Below are 15,590 nucleotides of genomic sequence, written 5' to 3'. Positions count from 1 at the left end.
TCTTTCTCTACGTCAGTGCCTCACGCCACAGTGCATGAAATAAGGAAGGCAGGGTTGTGTCTCCAGTGGTGTAGATGGTAGCATGCCTGCACGGTATGCAAGAGGGCCTGGGCTCGAGTTCCGGCGGAGACAAGATGACTCTTCTTTCCGAGTTCACCTCAGCATATTATGCAGAAAATAAAATGTTTCCTTGAAACCAGTCGATGTTCAATACATCCGAACGGCGCAATGGTAAGATGCTCGTCTATCACTATTATCCGGCTTTCCGTCAGGCTCTCGGGTCCAATCCTACTGAAGGGCACAGATAACAAGCTCTTTCCATACCGAACCTGAGGTGCCCATAGACAGATGGCGACTTCATCTTCGACTCAACTCGATCGGTAGTCAATCGCTGTATGGCGATATTCCGGAATCGAAGTGCGGTAAAAAAATAGCAGTAGTCTATATTCAAACAATCGATATCATCCCCACTCAAGCAAAATCGCCAAAAAAAAAAGAGTCGGAACACCAATGTCCATTACTTTTTCATCCATCATCCATGAATGAATGATAGGGTCGAGAAATACGACGGACGGATGGATGAATACACATGACACAATGGAGACAATCATTCATCAGATAACAACGGAATTAAATTCCCGGTCCATATCAGAATCCTCATAAGAGCTCATTTCTACTATTTCCCACAAAAAAAAGGAAAATATCTATTATTTTTTTTCCTCCTTTAATGCAATTGGGAAGCTCTTTTCATTTACCGATGGAGGAGGACAGACAAATCGTGGTAGGAGTTGACACGTAAGATGGGCATCGAGGAGAAAATTATTTCAAATTTACAAAATACTCGCAGCTATTCCTCCATTGTATATATAGATGGAGCATTTCTATTCTTCTTTTATATCTTGCATTTCTTCTTGAGAAATCGGCCGATCCGGAACAAATTCGATTTCCTTGGCACTCCCCATGTTTTTTTGCTCTTCTTTCTCTCTCCCCTTTACCATCTTCCCTTTAGATTTTCTTTTGCCTGTTTATTCTCTCGTAATCCATTTTGCTTCTTCCCTCCGCTCTGAAAATTTCGCTCTTTTTTTGCAGTTTTTCCTGCCCGTTAGGAAAGAAAAGGACGAAGGAAATGTGCACGATCGTAAGGTGTGTACTGAATTTTTCCAAAACTGGGTGGGAGAAAGAAAAACACATACTGATTTATGCTGGAAAATATTGTATCCTTAGCGAGGGGTTGTTTCAGACAGATATGCGTGTGCATATCTCTCCTTCTTCCAATCAAACTTTTGCATATTTTGGCTCATTGAATATTCATTTATTCGTTTCCACCTCATTTGTGCTGTGGGAGGAATGGACTGGCTAGTATGGAATTCATCTAAAAATATAAGAAATCTTTCTTTTTTATGGAGAAAAACGAAATCATTTCAGCGAACGTGAATTTCAATATGTATTTTTTTTTTTTTGCTTCCCACGGTTGTGATGAAAATCTGCATATTTAGATGAACAAAAGATTTAAGGAATATTTTCCTTTTTGAATATATTCCTCCTAGAATATATTAGTAGAAGTTCGATGATATTATGGAAGTATATACGAAGGTATTACATTATAACGATCGATCGTTGATTTTTTAGGGGATTTTCTGAAGATGGGAGTTGGAAAATAGTTGGCTTAGTGGTGGTTAGTTGATCTCGTCTTAAGTTTAATTTGTTGTCGCGTCCATGCTTCAATTGCCGTTACTGGGTGAGAGTTCTGAAGATATTTTGAGGTGGGCTAATTATTGTCATGTTCTGGGCAAAGCTCGATGTGCTGATGTAAGACGGCCCGGAAGGAGAAAAATCTATGTTTTTAATCGCCAACGTGTGATATGTCTATATGCAGCAGCTGTATTAGATCAGCTCTATGTGACGAGGGAAAAAAGTGAAGTTTTGGATAATTTTTTTTTACCGCATCGTCATTGTGGTTTGATGGGTTCCCATAATTAACATGGACATAATTATCAGGAAAAAATACGTCAACTTGACGAGGATTCCGAATCATGTGTTTTGTTATCGCACTTTGGCCAGCGATCGCTGGACACTTACGAACTGGCCGACCAATATCCGTGGGTCAATATTAAACGAAATCGGCCACTTCGAGTGGCCGGCCCCGTCACGAATTTCGGAATATTCGAAGTTCCACTGCAACATATACAGTGGAACTTCGGTTAACGAGCGGTTCGGTTGGCGAGCAATTCGCATAACGAGCACAATATTTGAAAAAAATTGATTCGATTTACGAGCATCGATTCGCATTACGAGCAAAGATTTTGCACTTTGTTTATTTATTGCCACGTTTTCACAACTAAGCTGATGATTTTTCGCTTTCTTGTACACACGTACTGTTTAATTGTAGGTAATATTATTTCCCCTTTATATAGTGTCCGGTCAGCGTGCCTCACTGGAAAAATTGAATGTGACTATTATAAGAAACTGGATGTCACATTGTAATCGCGCGTATGTGCAATATAAGCTCATGCAACAGCAAGAGCTTATAATGAAGGTATTTTTTTGTGAAGAAGAGAGAAGTCCCTCACTTTTCAAATGTGATTAGGCAGATGTGTAAAATGTGGGAATCCGAGTAAAATTCCGAAGAAAAGTACCAATGAAATAGAAGCACGGTAAAAATAGTAATACATCTGTCCAACGACAATGCAATTTCCCATCTCCGAGAAATCCTAAAAAGCAGGCAGGTTCATACAATACGTTCTTTTTAAAATCACAAAAAGTATAAGAATGGAAACAACAGTGAGTCCGTAAATCGTCCAACACGAGACAGTCCTCTTCTCTCGTTGTTTAGAGTAAGTTAATTTGTATACATTATCGTATTCGCATGTTTGTTTATGGCTTTATTACATTATGTACATATTTCATTTGATAGCTATAATCTTCACCTGTCTTTCGGTGTGTGAGGCCTCTTTCAGCACTTGTCGGGTCTCCCCTTTCCATTTGTGGCCACCTTTTAGGCCACATGGCATCAAGTTGCGAACTACTGTAGTATTATATAACATACAAAGAGAAAAATAATTTCACTGGAACTTTTTTGCTGTCACCTATCCAATAAAACTGTTATAATTTTCCGATTGAAGTTGCTGATCGGCTTCTGAATAGCGTAATAAAGTAATAAAAATATATTGTATCATATTTATGATATTGGGATTTGCAGAGTCACGATGAAAGGGGTTTGGTTGAGATCTACGAGGACGTAATCCGGTTTCAAACTATGTCTTTACAAGACCAAGGACGGCTTTTACTTTGCAGGCTTACTGATATTATTTCACTGTTAGAAAACATCAACCGTTAAAGTTTTCAAGTAAATTTAATAATTTAATAAATATTATTGTTTACAAAAATAACTTATTATACTATATAATATTGTTTTTTCAATATATTGCACCAATCAGAAACCTTTTACCAATGTCAATTGAAAAATCATATTAGTTTCATTCGGTAGATGGCAGCAGATACTTCAGATCAATGATTTGTGTTATTAACATGTTAGAACGCAGTGATTCTTAACATGATGGCATGTGGCCCTCTAGCGTCTCTGGGATATTCTAGTTGGGAGCACAGGTGAAAAGCAGATGAAGGGGAACCACGAAAAAAGAAAATGTTAATACTTCCTACTGAATCTAGTACGGCATGGAACCAGGACCATCTAAATCCATGGGCCCATATCCATAATGCGGGGGGGGGGGGGGGCACATGATGAGATCTGGTACAACCATTTCTGGATGTAATTAATATGTAAGCTATTACTTCTCTCCAGCCAAGTACGGGTGACCCCAAAACTCTTTGTCAGTAATTAATACGTAGGCAGACCGAGGGGGCCTCCAGTTTGAAAGGGGTGGTCATGATAACGATATTTGGTCAAACTTTTCGAGAGCTTCAGTATGTGAATAGCATACTGGACAGTCATTTCTATCCAAGTGCGGGGCTTTAGAAAAATTACTGTATCCGGGGCTCTTGAGACGACCCTGCACTTTTCTTGGGGACCCATGATGTTGAGACGCCTTCCCCGCAGCAGGGAAGTTCACTGAATTCTAGCCCAAGACAGGCGCAGGCCAAGGCCACTATCTCTGAAAATTCATTGGCTCGTCCAATATATATGTATTTCATTGTAATATATATATTATTACTATTATTACTATTATATTTTTGCATTGTATTATCGATTAAATGCCGTTCTTATTAGTTATTTTCATGTGATTGAATAATTGTGAAACGAATTATCCGTGTTTCCATTATTTCCTATGTGGGGTTTGATTCGAATAATCGAATCAACCCCCCCCCCCCCCCATTCGAATCCCGATTTGAAATCATCACCTGTAGGGATGATAACCATGATTTTATCATATCCTGAAGGTATGAGTGACAGTGTGAATAACCAAATGATTATATGAGTCACCAAGTGAGTTTGAATTTACTGTATGAGTGGATGAGTAAAAATATAAATGAAAAGACGAAGTGAGTGACTGAATGATTGACCAAGTGAGGGACCATATGTGTGACTGTATAAGTGGGCGACCATATGAATGACCAAAGGAGTGACAGTATGAAAGACCAAAAGAGTGACCTTATAAATGCTTAAGTGAGTGACCGTATGAATATCCAAGTGAGTGACTGAGTGATTGGCCACATTAGTGACCAAGTGAGTGACTGAGTTATTGGCCATATGAGTGACTAAGTAAGTCACTGAGTGACTGACCATATGAGTGACCAAGAGAGTGACTGAGTGATTGACCGTATGACGACCAAGTGAGTGACTCAGTGATCGACTGCATGCATGACCACGTGAGTGACTCAGTGATTGACCGTATGACGACCAAGTGAGTGACTTAGTGATCGACTGCATGCATGACCACGTGAGTGACCGAGTGATTGATCACATGAGTGACCATTATACTATCATTTATATTTTCACTCAATCGGTCAGGGCAGGTGAAATGTCTGGGGGTAAATGTCCAACTTGCTTGATCATTGATACGGTCAATCATACCATCACTTATATGTTTACTCATATTGTCATTCATACGGTCACTCATTCCGGCCAGGGTAGGTGAAATGTCGGGGGGTAAATGTCCAACTTGCTTGATCATTGATACGGTCACTCATACCGACAGCACGATACTCTCCCCAGGGCGACCCAACCCGCAAGGGTAAAAGGCTTACATCCCGGGAGGGACAGAGCCTGGGTCGTGTCTGGTCTGTCAGTCTCATACCATCACTTATACAAGTTATATATTTACTCATATTGTCGTTCATACGGTCACTCATTCCGGCCAGGGTAGGTGAAATATCAGGGGGTAAAAGTCCAACCCACTTGATCACTCATAGGGTCACTTACTTTGTCACTAATACATGGTCAGGGTGGCCGAAATGTCGGGGGTTATAATGCCCAACTTACTTGATCATTCATAAAGTTACTCACACCATCATCCATATGCTCACTTATACGGTCACTCATATGGTCAGGGAAGGCGAAATGTCAGGGAGTAAATATCCGATTCACTTGATCACTAATGGGGTCACCCAATTGGTCACTCACTAAGTCACTCATATGGTCTTAGCAGGCAAATTGTCAGAGACAACATTTCCGGGGGGGGGGGGATGCCAAATGTACAGGGAACGAAAGTGCTGTTCCAGTTCACTTGATTCAGTGACCCGCGATACGTTTCAAATCACTAAAGTGTCCCGTACTCTCCTTACGTTGTACACCAAGGGTGCTCGACATTTAGGAGAGTGCGGGCTATTTCATTGGCTTAATGACGTGTCGTGGGCCGCTTAAGTGATCTACAGTGTCACCGCAGGTAACTTAAGTAACTGGAAATGTGCCGCGAACCACTTGAGAGACCTCGAACTGTAACTTGAGTGATGTAGAACTTCTCCACGGGCCGATTAAGTGCTGTGGAACTGTGTCGCATGTCACTCACGCGATCTGTAAATACGCCGCGGGTCACTTAGGTAATCTTTAAATGTGGCGTGGGCCACTTGAGTGATCTGGAGCTGCCCCGCGGATCATTTAAGTAAGTGCAGCGAGTCCTCCTCGTGATCTGGAACTAATGCCGTGCGGGGCTTGAGTGATCAGTAAATGTGCCACTCGGTTCATTCAAAATGAATCGGTTTGAGGTCGCGGGCCACAAGAGGTGTCTTCGAGTTCCACATTTAGTCTCTGGCCATGGGTTGAGTATGTATGCAGTACACCCTTGGCTTAAAATGGATTTCGCCTAGCATTGAGTCTCGAGCTTCAGCTCGACATCTGACGTCATCATGAAAGAACGAATGAGGAACACAGAACGTGATATAACATCAATTGTGGGAGTGGCCAGAAAAAAAGAGAACGAATCAGTGAAGAGATAAATGACGTCATCCACCAGGTGAGTCATAAAACCGGTTTTTTAATTCTGACTTTCAAGGTGTTAGTGACGTCACCAGATTCGTTATACGGTAACTGTCAAATGTGAAAGAAATGCAAAATTACTGATTTTTGATCAATTTTTTTACTACTAATTATTCTATTATTACTAATGTTCAATGTTATAATATTCTAACATTATTAATGATTTTGAGCAGTTGGCTGAAATATCGTCCGTTGCCTTGGTATTTATATCAAATGTTTGAATAGAAAATAGTTCACTTCTAAAAAAATATTTCTCAGCTCATGTATGCAAGCTGAATTAATGTTTAATTGCTTTTCTACGAGAACTGAATTGTCAAAAATGTCGTTTTTGTCGGAAACGACTTGCGAAAGGAGTTGGCTTCGAAATTTCGCTGGCCTCCTGCATCTGCGCAGGAGCACGATGCGCCAGTGTGATGACAGAGTCAGTTGTGTACACATGGCCACACGTTTGTCTTGTTTATCCGTTTGTAAATAAATAATACTTATAAGATGATTATCGTTCTAAATGGAGTCAGATAATTCAATGTCACCACATTGCAGCGTTTCATCACGAAACCCACATGAAAAGGGAGACCCGAAACAACTTTTTTTGCGCAACGCACCCGTGGGGCCAAATTTGTGTGGTGGGAATAATAACTAAACCTCTTAACGAAATTCAATTAATTTTCACTAGATCTCATTTTTGTGAAGCCCCTCTTCTCTTGAGGCTTCTCCCCCGGACCGTGCCCGGGTGGGCCCATGCGTTAAGACGACGCCGCTGTGCCAGGCATGAGGCGGTGAGACGGGCCGCCTAGGGTGGCATGATTTTTTATGACGGTGTTTTACAGTCTCGCAAATTTTTGCCCATCGAAATACAAGTTTTGAAGGGAAAGTGCGAGTGGATAAATAAGCGCAGGTAAATAGTACCATACTTTTCAGCGTTGAAATGGTATTCAACTCTTAACTAAGTAAAATGCTCAATTCTCCTCAACACACATAATCTTGGGTCCTACGTTTGGTAAAGGTGAGTTTGGTTACTTAGTTATCCACTCTCCACCATTACGATGCGCAAAATACGCATTTCGTCCTAACTTGCGTCTGCAGGGTTCAAAGCCGAAAAGCACGTGGCTCTGCTGAAAGAACAGTTCTGCAGCGGTAAATATTGAAAATTAATTTGATTTCACTCATTATCGATAACGGAAATCAAAGCATATTCATTATCGAAAACATCAAGAAGTTCCCGGAAAACGGGACATGTGGTCACTCTATGTACGGGGGGGTGGTTCGCCGATAGTATTGTTGTCAAAAGTGGGGGGGGTCACATTTCGAAAAGTTTGAGAACCACTATCTTACTACATTAAAATAACAGTATTATTATTTTTTTTACTCTCCTTGTACCATGGAAACAGCCAGAAAAGCGACATCGATTCGGTACCTAATGTTTAAAGCCCCAGTTTTAGGAAATACCCTTTTCCAAGAACGAAAAAAAAAAATTCATCCATTCATTTTTCTTCCTTCGCGGGCCCCTCGCCAGGTGTCCACCCTCTCTTCCCTTCAGGAAGATAAGCGCCCCCCACGGTGTGAGCGAGCGAGCGAGAGTGTGCGCCCCAATACATCCCGGGCATCTTCGACATTGACTTGAACGGCTGTAGTGGAAATAAGAAAGAAAGCGAAGGAAAAAAGAAATGTGCGGATGGTGCGCATGAAAATATCTAACGCTTTACCCCACGCTGATAGGGGATTTAAAACGTTGAATGCGAAGGGGAAAAATTGATAAGATCCCACCAGATCGATGACCACCGCGTACATTGGCGTGATGGCTGTGAAACGTACTTCTCAAGTAATATTTCATCCGAGTGTCTGAGAAGGAATCATGCCCCTCTCTCCCAGTGCTGTCAGTGAAAGTCTTTTTCACCGTCTCGACTGTGAACACTCCCTTCTCGGTTCCCCTTTTCAAAGAATCTCTATCTCTCTACATATATATTTCCTCTCTCTGGTAGATACGTGAGTGTTCCGGTTTTCACCATTTGTTCTCGCTCTCAATTTTTCTCCAAATCTTCTTGGACGGCTTCAAATATTCCGGAGGAAAAACGCTCCTCCTCCTTCTCCAGACTTTTCCCACAAAGACTTGAAATCTCCGGCTTTTCCCATCATTGTGTGAAACTTTCCCAAAAATCTACGAACGAAATGGACGTTATTAAAGTTATCTTTAATGAATTAACGAATAGTTTGAGGTTTTCTCTGTAGTATATTTTCAATTGTGGCGTGGCTTTATGAAGATTAGATAAAAATGGGAATGTGTAAGGCGAGGGTGTTCGACCTTATTGGAAAGTACGGGGCCAATTCACTGATCTGAAAGCGTATCACGTGCCTCTGAATTAAGTGAGCTGAAACAGCACCGCAGGTTATTTGAGTTATCTGTAAACATGCCGTGATCCGCTCGAGTGATCTGGAGCCAGGACCGTCTTAAGAGCATCATAGGCCACCGGGCCAAGTGATTTTTCTGAGGCTGTACCTGGCAAATTCTCGAAAATTTGAAAAGGTTCTCATTTTTGTGACGCCCCTCTTCTCTTGAGGCTTCCGTGCCGTGCCTGGGTGGGCCCATGTGTAAAGATGGTATTGTCTGGAGCTGTGCTGCGGATCACTCAAGTGATGTACAAATGTGCCGCGGGGACCTCTAAATATGCAGCGAGGCACTTGAGTAATCTGGAACTGTATCGCGGGACACAATCTATAAATGTGCCACGGATTACTCAAGTGCTCTTTAACAGCAGTTTACTTGAACTGGCAATGTGCTGATCAATCTGAATTCTCTTCCTTCATTTTTTTCAAACCGAGCACAACTCAGGTGTATCGTCATCTGTGAGCAGGGCAATTTAGTACTTAGGGAGTTGTGCCGGAAGGGTTAGTGTGTGTACGTAAGAGTCTGAGTGCGTAACTAGCAGTGTCTGATTTTTTTCAGTGCTGCCATCTGTATTTAAGTGAAATGAGTGAAGTGTAATGATGGAATTACATTTGTACCGTTTGTAGGTCTGTCTCGGTAGGGAGACTTTTTAAAGGGGGAGATCAGCTCGCATTCGCGCATTGATGTTGGGAACCACAAAAAAACCAACTTCAACCTACCACCATCGGGTCGACGTTGGGGTTCGAATCCGGGACCTAGCGATGCTAGTCCATCACTATGACGACTCGACAACCACAGCGGTGATTTCTCTGTCTGGTAGACACGTGAATATTTAAGTTTTCATTATTTGATCTCATTCTGAATTTTTGTAGAAATCTTCTCGGACGGCTTCAAATATTCCGAGCGGGAAAATGCTCCGGCGAAGGATTTCAACAGCTGGCTGATGCGAATATGAATTTAGGAAAGAGACAAAATTCAACTGCCTTTGCGGGGAATTGAGCCCACGTCCTCTCACTTGCCGGGTAAGCGCCTTACAATTCGCTAATAAAAAGTGGCAACGGGAAGTATGGAATCACTATGTATATATATATATATATGTTATTCTTTCTGGTAGAAACGTGATTGTTCCAGTTTTCATCATTTGTTCTCGCTCTCAATTTTTCTCCGGATCTTCTTGGACGACTTCAAATATTCCGTAGCAAAAAATAAATGTTCCGCCTTTTCCCAGGAAGACTTAGAACACATACAGCCGTTTCTATCATTGTCTGAAATTTCGCCGAGAATAATAAATGTGATTAAAATGACCTTCGAAAAATTAATTAATAGTTAGAGGTTTTCATTTCGGCGTACACATGATTCGATATGAAGCGTCGTGTGGCTTCATAGCAATTCGAGAGAGAGCCGGGGATGTGTAAGGCTTCAGAAATGCAGATATCCTTCAGCATGGTTTCATGTTACTTGCGTGTAAACTGAAATGCATCGAGAATCGAGATGGTCTACGGTAAGTCACAATAGTATGAAGGAGGTAGTAATCATTGTCCTTGTGTTAGCAAAGGACACTTGTGCTACTTCGTGTGATGTCTCAGAAACGGTAAAAAAGTAGGATAGGAAACAGCGATTGGCTATGTCGATATATAACACTAACGCGGAAATTTTTTTTTTCGAATGAGGATTGATGAGAATTCTGAAAGTGGATTGATGAAATTCTAAAAGAGGATTGATGAGAATTCTGAAAGAGGATTGATGAGAATTTTGAGAGAGGATTGATGAGAATTCTGAAAGAGGATTGATGGAAATTCTAAAAGAGGATTGATGAGAATTCTGAAAGAGGATTGATGGAACTTCTAAAAGAGGATTGATGAGAATTCTGAGAGAGAATTGATGAGAATTCTGAAAAAGGATTGATGAGAATTCTGAAAGAGGATTGATGAGAATTCTGAAAGAGGATTGATGAGAATTCTGAAAGAGGATTGATGAGAATTCTGAAAGAGGATTGATGAGAATTCTGAAAGAGGATTGAGGAAATTCTAAAAGAGGATTGATGAGAATTCTGAGAGAGGATTGATGAGAATTCTGAAAGAGGATTGATGAGAATTCTGAAAGAGGATTGATGAAAATTCTAAAAGAGGATTGATGAGAATTCTGAGAGAGGATTGATGAGAATTCTGAGAGAGGATTGATGAGAATTCTGAAAGAGGATTAATGAGAATTCTAAAAGAGGATTGATCAGAATTCTGAAAAAGGATTGATGAAAATTCTAAAAGAGGATTGATGAGAATTCTGAAAGAGGATTGATGAGAATTCTGAAAGAGGATTGATCAGAATTCTGAAAGAGGATTGATGAGAATTCTGAAAGAGGATTGATCAGAATTCTGAGAGAGGATTGATGAGAATTCTGAAAAAGGATTGATGAAAATTCTAAAAGAGGATTGATGAGAATTCTAAAAGAGGATTGATGAGAATTCTGAAAAAGGATTGATGAAAATTCTAAAAGAGGATTGATCAGAATTCTGAAAGAGGATTGATGAGTGAACTCTAACATTTAAATGAGCTCTAGTTCATGGTTTGAGCAATCTCATTACAACGCTATGCGGGGAGATGGTGCTACTGTCATGAATAAATAGTCAGGCTCTCAACACAATGCTTGAAAACACGAAAATTCAAGCAATCTCTACCAATATTCTACATACATCTCCAAGCATCTACGTACATTCAATCATTTTCAATTCGAATATGGAAGACAGATAGTAACACTTCCCGATTCCCGAAAAAGAAACACGCGTTACTCTAGATACGTTAGGGTACAAAACACGTTCTGGCATATGCCAATCCTTTATACAGTAGATTACCCAGGGGAATGATAACGAGGTGCTTGTGCGGTTTAGTAGTGGCTATAATGAGTTATTCGCTGTGACTGGCAGAACAGTTGATTGGATTTAGTCGCGATCGAATCAAAATAAAATAATAGTTGCCCGTGGATGATACAGGGTGATCAGCGAATAAGCCCTTATTTCAAAATTAAATATCTCTACAACAAAGATCATTAGAATTATGCGGTAAACGGTGCGTTTATTAGCAAAACTGTAAGAATGTTGTACAGAAATTTCAAAAATTTAGTTTTTTTTTCAATTTTTTAAAATTAAAAAAAAAAAACCTGGAGATTTTGGGGTTCCGAAAATCCTCATTTGTGTGAAGAGAAACCACTGCATTCGTGTAAAGTTACTGCATGGGCTGTGGTATGCGCCAGAGGCATTATCGGCCCCTTCTTCGTGCGAGAAACGATTACTACTGAACGTTACGTTACAATTTTGGAACAATTTGTCAGCACACATGGTGCATACCGCAGCCCATGCAGTAACTTAAGGCGAATGCAGTGGTTTCTTTTCCCACAAATGAGGATTTTCGGAACCCCAAAATCTCCAGTTTTTTTTTTTAATTTTAAAAAATTTAAAAAAAAACTAAATTTTCGAAATTTCTGTACAACATTCTGACAGTTTTGCTAATAAACGTACCGTTTACCGCATAATTCTATTGATCTTTGTTATAGAGATATTTAGTTTTGAAATAAGGGATTATTCGCTGATCACCCTGTATATTCAGTAGTTATTGGACACTTCGCGTCTCTGTTGACCGTATAGAGCGATTAATCGAGCTTCTCTTACTGCAGCAACAAATTACGTCGGGTTATACATCTTTCTAGAAACTATCGACGTTTAGAAGTAAGTAGAAAATTCCCAGATAAGTATCATTTTTAAAAACATAATACCGATTTGAGGCTATAGCAGCAGCTCCATGAAGCCATGGATCGTTATCCATGGCTTCATGGACTTGAATGTTATGTAAGAATTGTCCAAATTCATAGTGGGCCAATGATGGAATACGAAGGATTTTAACAACTGGCTGTTGCGAAGATGAATTTCGGAAAGAGAGGAAATTCAACTACCTCTTTGCGGGGAGAATCGAACCCACGTCCCTTCACTTTCCGGATGAACGCCTCAGACCACTAGACTACAAAGGCAACGAATCTCTCAATTTTTCCTTGGAGCTCGTGTACGCTGAACGGGACCGTACATGGACGGCCGGACCAGACCCAGGCAAAGCTCACAACTAATGACGCTGCCACCAGATGGCGACTTATACAATGATGGAGTGTTTTCTTTCGACTTAGTTCGGGAGGTTGATACTTTTTCCAAAAGAGCTAAATGAATCTTGTTACAGCTCACAGCTCTCTGTCGATTGCTTATACAGGTGTGTCACCCACCCCAATGGACAGACGTGAATTGTATTAATAATCAGCAAGACAACTGCTCCTTTTTCAGGGCATGGTTTGATACTTTCTGACTTGAGGAGCATCGCGTATAGCACACCCTGACCCTGGAAGACACTGCGGTGAAAGGATTACACACGCGTTCGTCATCGATCATCAGTGACCGCGCTGGGATTTTGGACAGCTGCAACTGATGTTTCACGGGCAGTACCTAGAAGAGCACGTTCATAAATGCTGATGCTAGTTGGATCCATACCCATGGTGCAATTGATTACACTGCATGCTGCCCCGCTTAATCGGATAAAAACCTTTGGCACCAAAATTTCTTCCATAGAGACACTGTTAACGTTCTCCGCTCAATATGATAATTTCATCTTTTTCCCGCTTAATCGAATATTACGCTTCACAAACATCAAACACTATATAAATAATGTTTTTATTGAATTATAGTAACCGCGGCATTGTGTGTGTGGCCCATAAAACTTCCACGCAAGTGTGCGTTATGAAAGTAAACAGTTTATGGGATCCTACCACGTACTATTTATTTTCAAGCTGCACACCGGTATATAACCAACAGTCGATTTTACTTAGAGGATTTATTACAAATAATTTTGTTCTTATTAAATAGGTAGCAGCAGTGGTGCGAGAGCAAAGTCTCTCTATTTCAAGCAATACGGAATTTATGAGCTTCTTTATTCCTTCCTCAGTTTCGCAGAAAATATATTTGAAACCCACCCAAAAAAAAAGCATATTAAAATATCTCACATTCTTCATGTCGGCTTATAATTTATTCTATAGCTGTTTGAGTCCTCCCGGTTCCACATCACTGTTATATAGGGATTATTACGCGTGTAATGGATACTCACTCAATGATAAGTAGATGAGTAGCTTTCAAGTCCATTACTCGGAAATTCATCATGTGCTGTGCGATGGCAGGCATAACTTTGTACTACTTGAATTAGAATTGCCTTGATGCCTTGAATTGTGTCAACTTAACAAAATTGAGGAGAGAGAGAGAGAGATTTGAAGAGAAAGATTATATATGTTTTTAGTTCTTAGTTCTTTTAAAAAGTAATCTTCACGGAGAAACTTCTCTTTGACTTTGACGGTTAATTGCAGGACCAATGAATAAAAGAGTACGGCGACGGCTATTAAACTTTGACGAACCGTGTCTTCTTCGATGCAATTACCTTGTTTTTGTCAAACGTGTCTCCACAAAGTTCTGTTAGAACTTATCTATTATTAAGGGAAGTTCAGGACGAACAGTCATTACGTGCTTCTTTGGTACCAAAAAAAAAAAAATTGAGAAAGGACGATTCCAAACTATTTTTGTCGTAGTTTTGATGCATTGCCAGATCGATATTGGACCCTGAGCATGGCTTTAGAATGGCTCAGAGACGACGGGTATGATGGCGAATTCGTCGGATTTATTATTTATATTCCTCCTCTTCTCTCCGAATAAAATATAATCTCGATTTTTTTCCCCTTCCTCTTCTTTAGTGAGAAGATTCCCAATATTCTTGTCACTTGTTCCATTTTTTTCCTCTCCATTATATGTACCGGCAATGACTGTCTTTAAAAAAGTTGGGATAAAACTGAAAGAGCATTGAACATTTTTTATATGTTCTCGAGAACATTCCATCGACATTTTCCTGTGCATTAAAATGTAACGTAAATATTTTTTTTTACAATTTATTTTTAAGGATATTGTATTCGACTGTTAATCAATGGCTTATTTATTAAACTGCGAAGAATCTTTGAAAACGGCTGCTTAATTTTTACTCAACGGAACTAATATCTGGTTTAATCCTATTTAATATTCTGCATTAGGCAATTTGGTTGAATTTTGTACGAAACAACAATGATGTTTTGCTATACTAATAATTAGAAAAGAAAATTTCAAATAAAATTGTAAATTTCAAAAGAAATCCAGAAAGATAAGAAGGAAAAAAATCACGAAGGCCCCGGCTATATCCAACGTCTATAGGTGAGATGACCTTAGCGACGCCGGAGGCCTTCTCCTATACGTTGCATAATCTCACCCCATTTTAAAATGATGGAAACGGTGTGAGTTCCTATAGAAACGCGTATAGTAAAACAGAATTTCTTTCAGCAATGAAAAAAAGATTCAAAATCATAATAATTACGTTCTGGTGCAGCGGGTAATTACTTTTGCTGACAAGGGGTCAAAAATGGATAAAAATCTGTTGACGTAATACTTGAACAGCCCCTATACGTTTGAGATGAAAAATGTCTGGGTTAGGCACATCAACTCCGGTCATACATCGCAAATTTTCCACCAGTGCAGTTGGTTGGGATATGAAGGTCTCGTCCATCGGTGGTTGCCCAGACTCGGTAGGTAAAGAACTTGCTTCTGGCCTTGTACGCCCGGATTCGATCCCATGGATCTTGAGGGTAACCTTTACAGTGGAAGGTGAGCACCTTACCACTACGCCACTCGGGCGCAGAGTTACGACTCACTGGGCACGATGTACACAGTTATACAG

General features: G+C 40.2%; 1 protein-coding gene across 2 annotated transcripts in view; it reads right to left on the bottom strand.

The window, feature by feature from the left end:
• Window positions 1–15,590, bottom strand: part of LOC149070228 (teneurin-m-like) — a 292,210-nt gene that overhangs the window by 185,876 nt on the left and 90,744 nt on the right. The gene's annotated exons all lie outside the window — the stretch shown is intronic.

Source organism: Pholcus phalangioides, unplaced genomic scaffold, assembly GCF_987345545.1.
Source record: "Pholcus phalangioides strain wild (caught in Gottingen) unplaced genomic scaffold, Ppha-v1.0 ptg000022l_1, whole genome shotgun sequence".
Taxonomy (NCBI): Eukaryota; Metazoa; Arthropoda; class Arachnida; order Araneae; family Pholcidae; genus Pholcus; species Pholcus phalangioides.
Note: the sequence above shows the minus strand (reverse complement) of the source record. Positions and strands in the feature narration are given on the sequence as shown.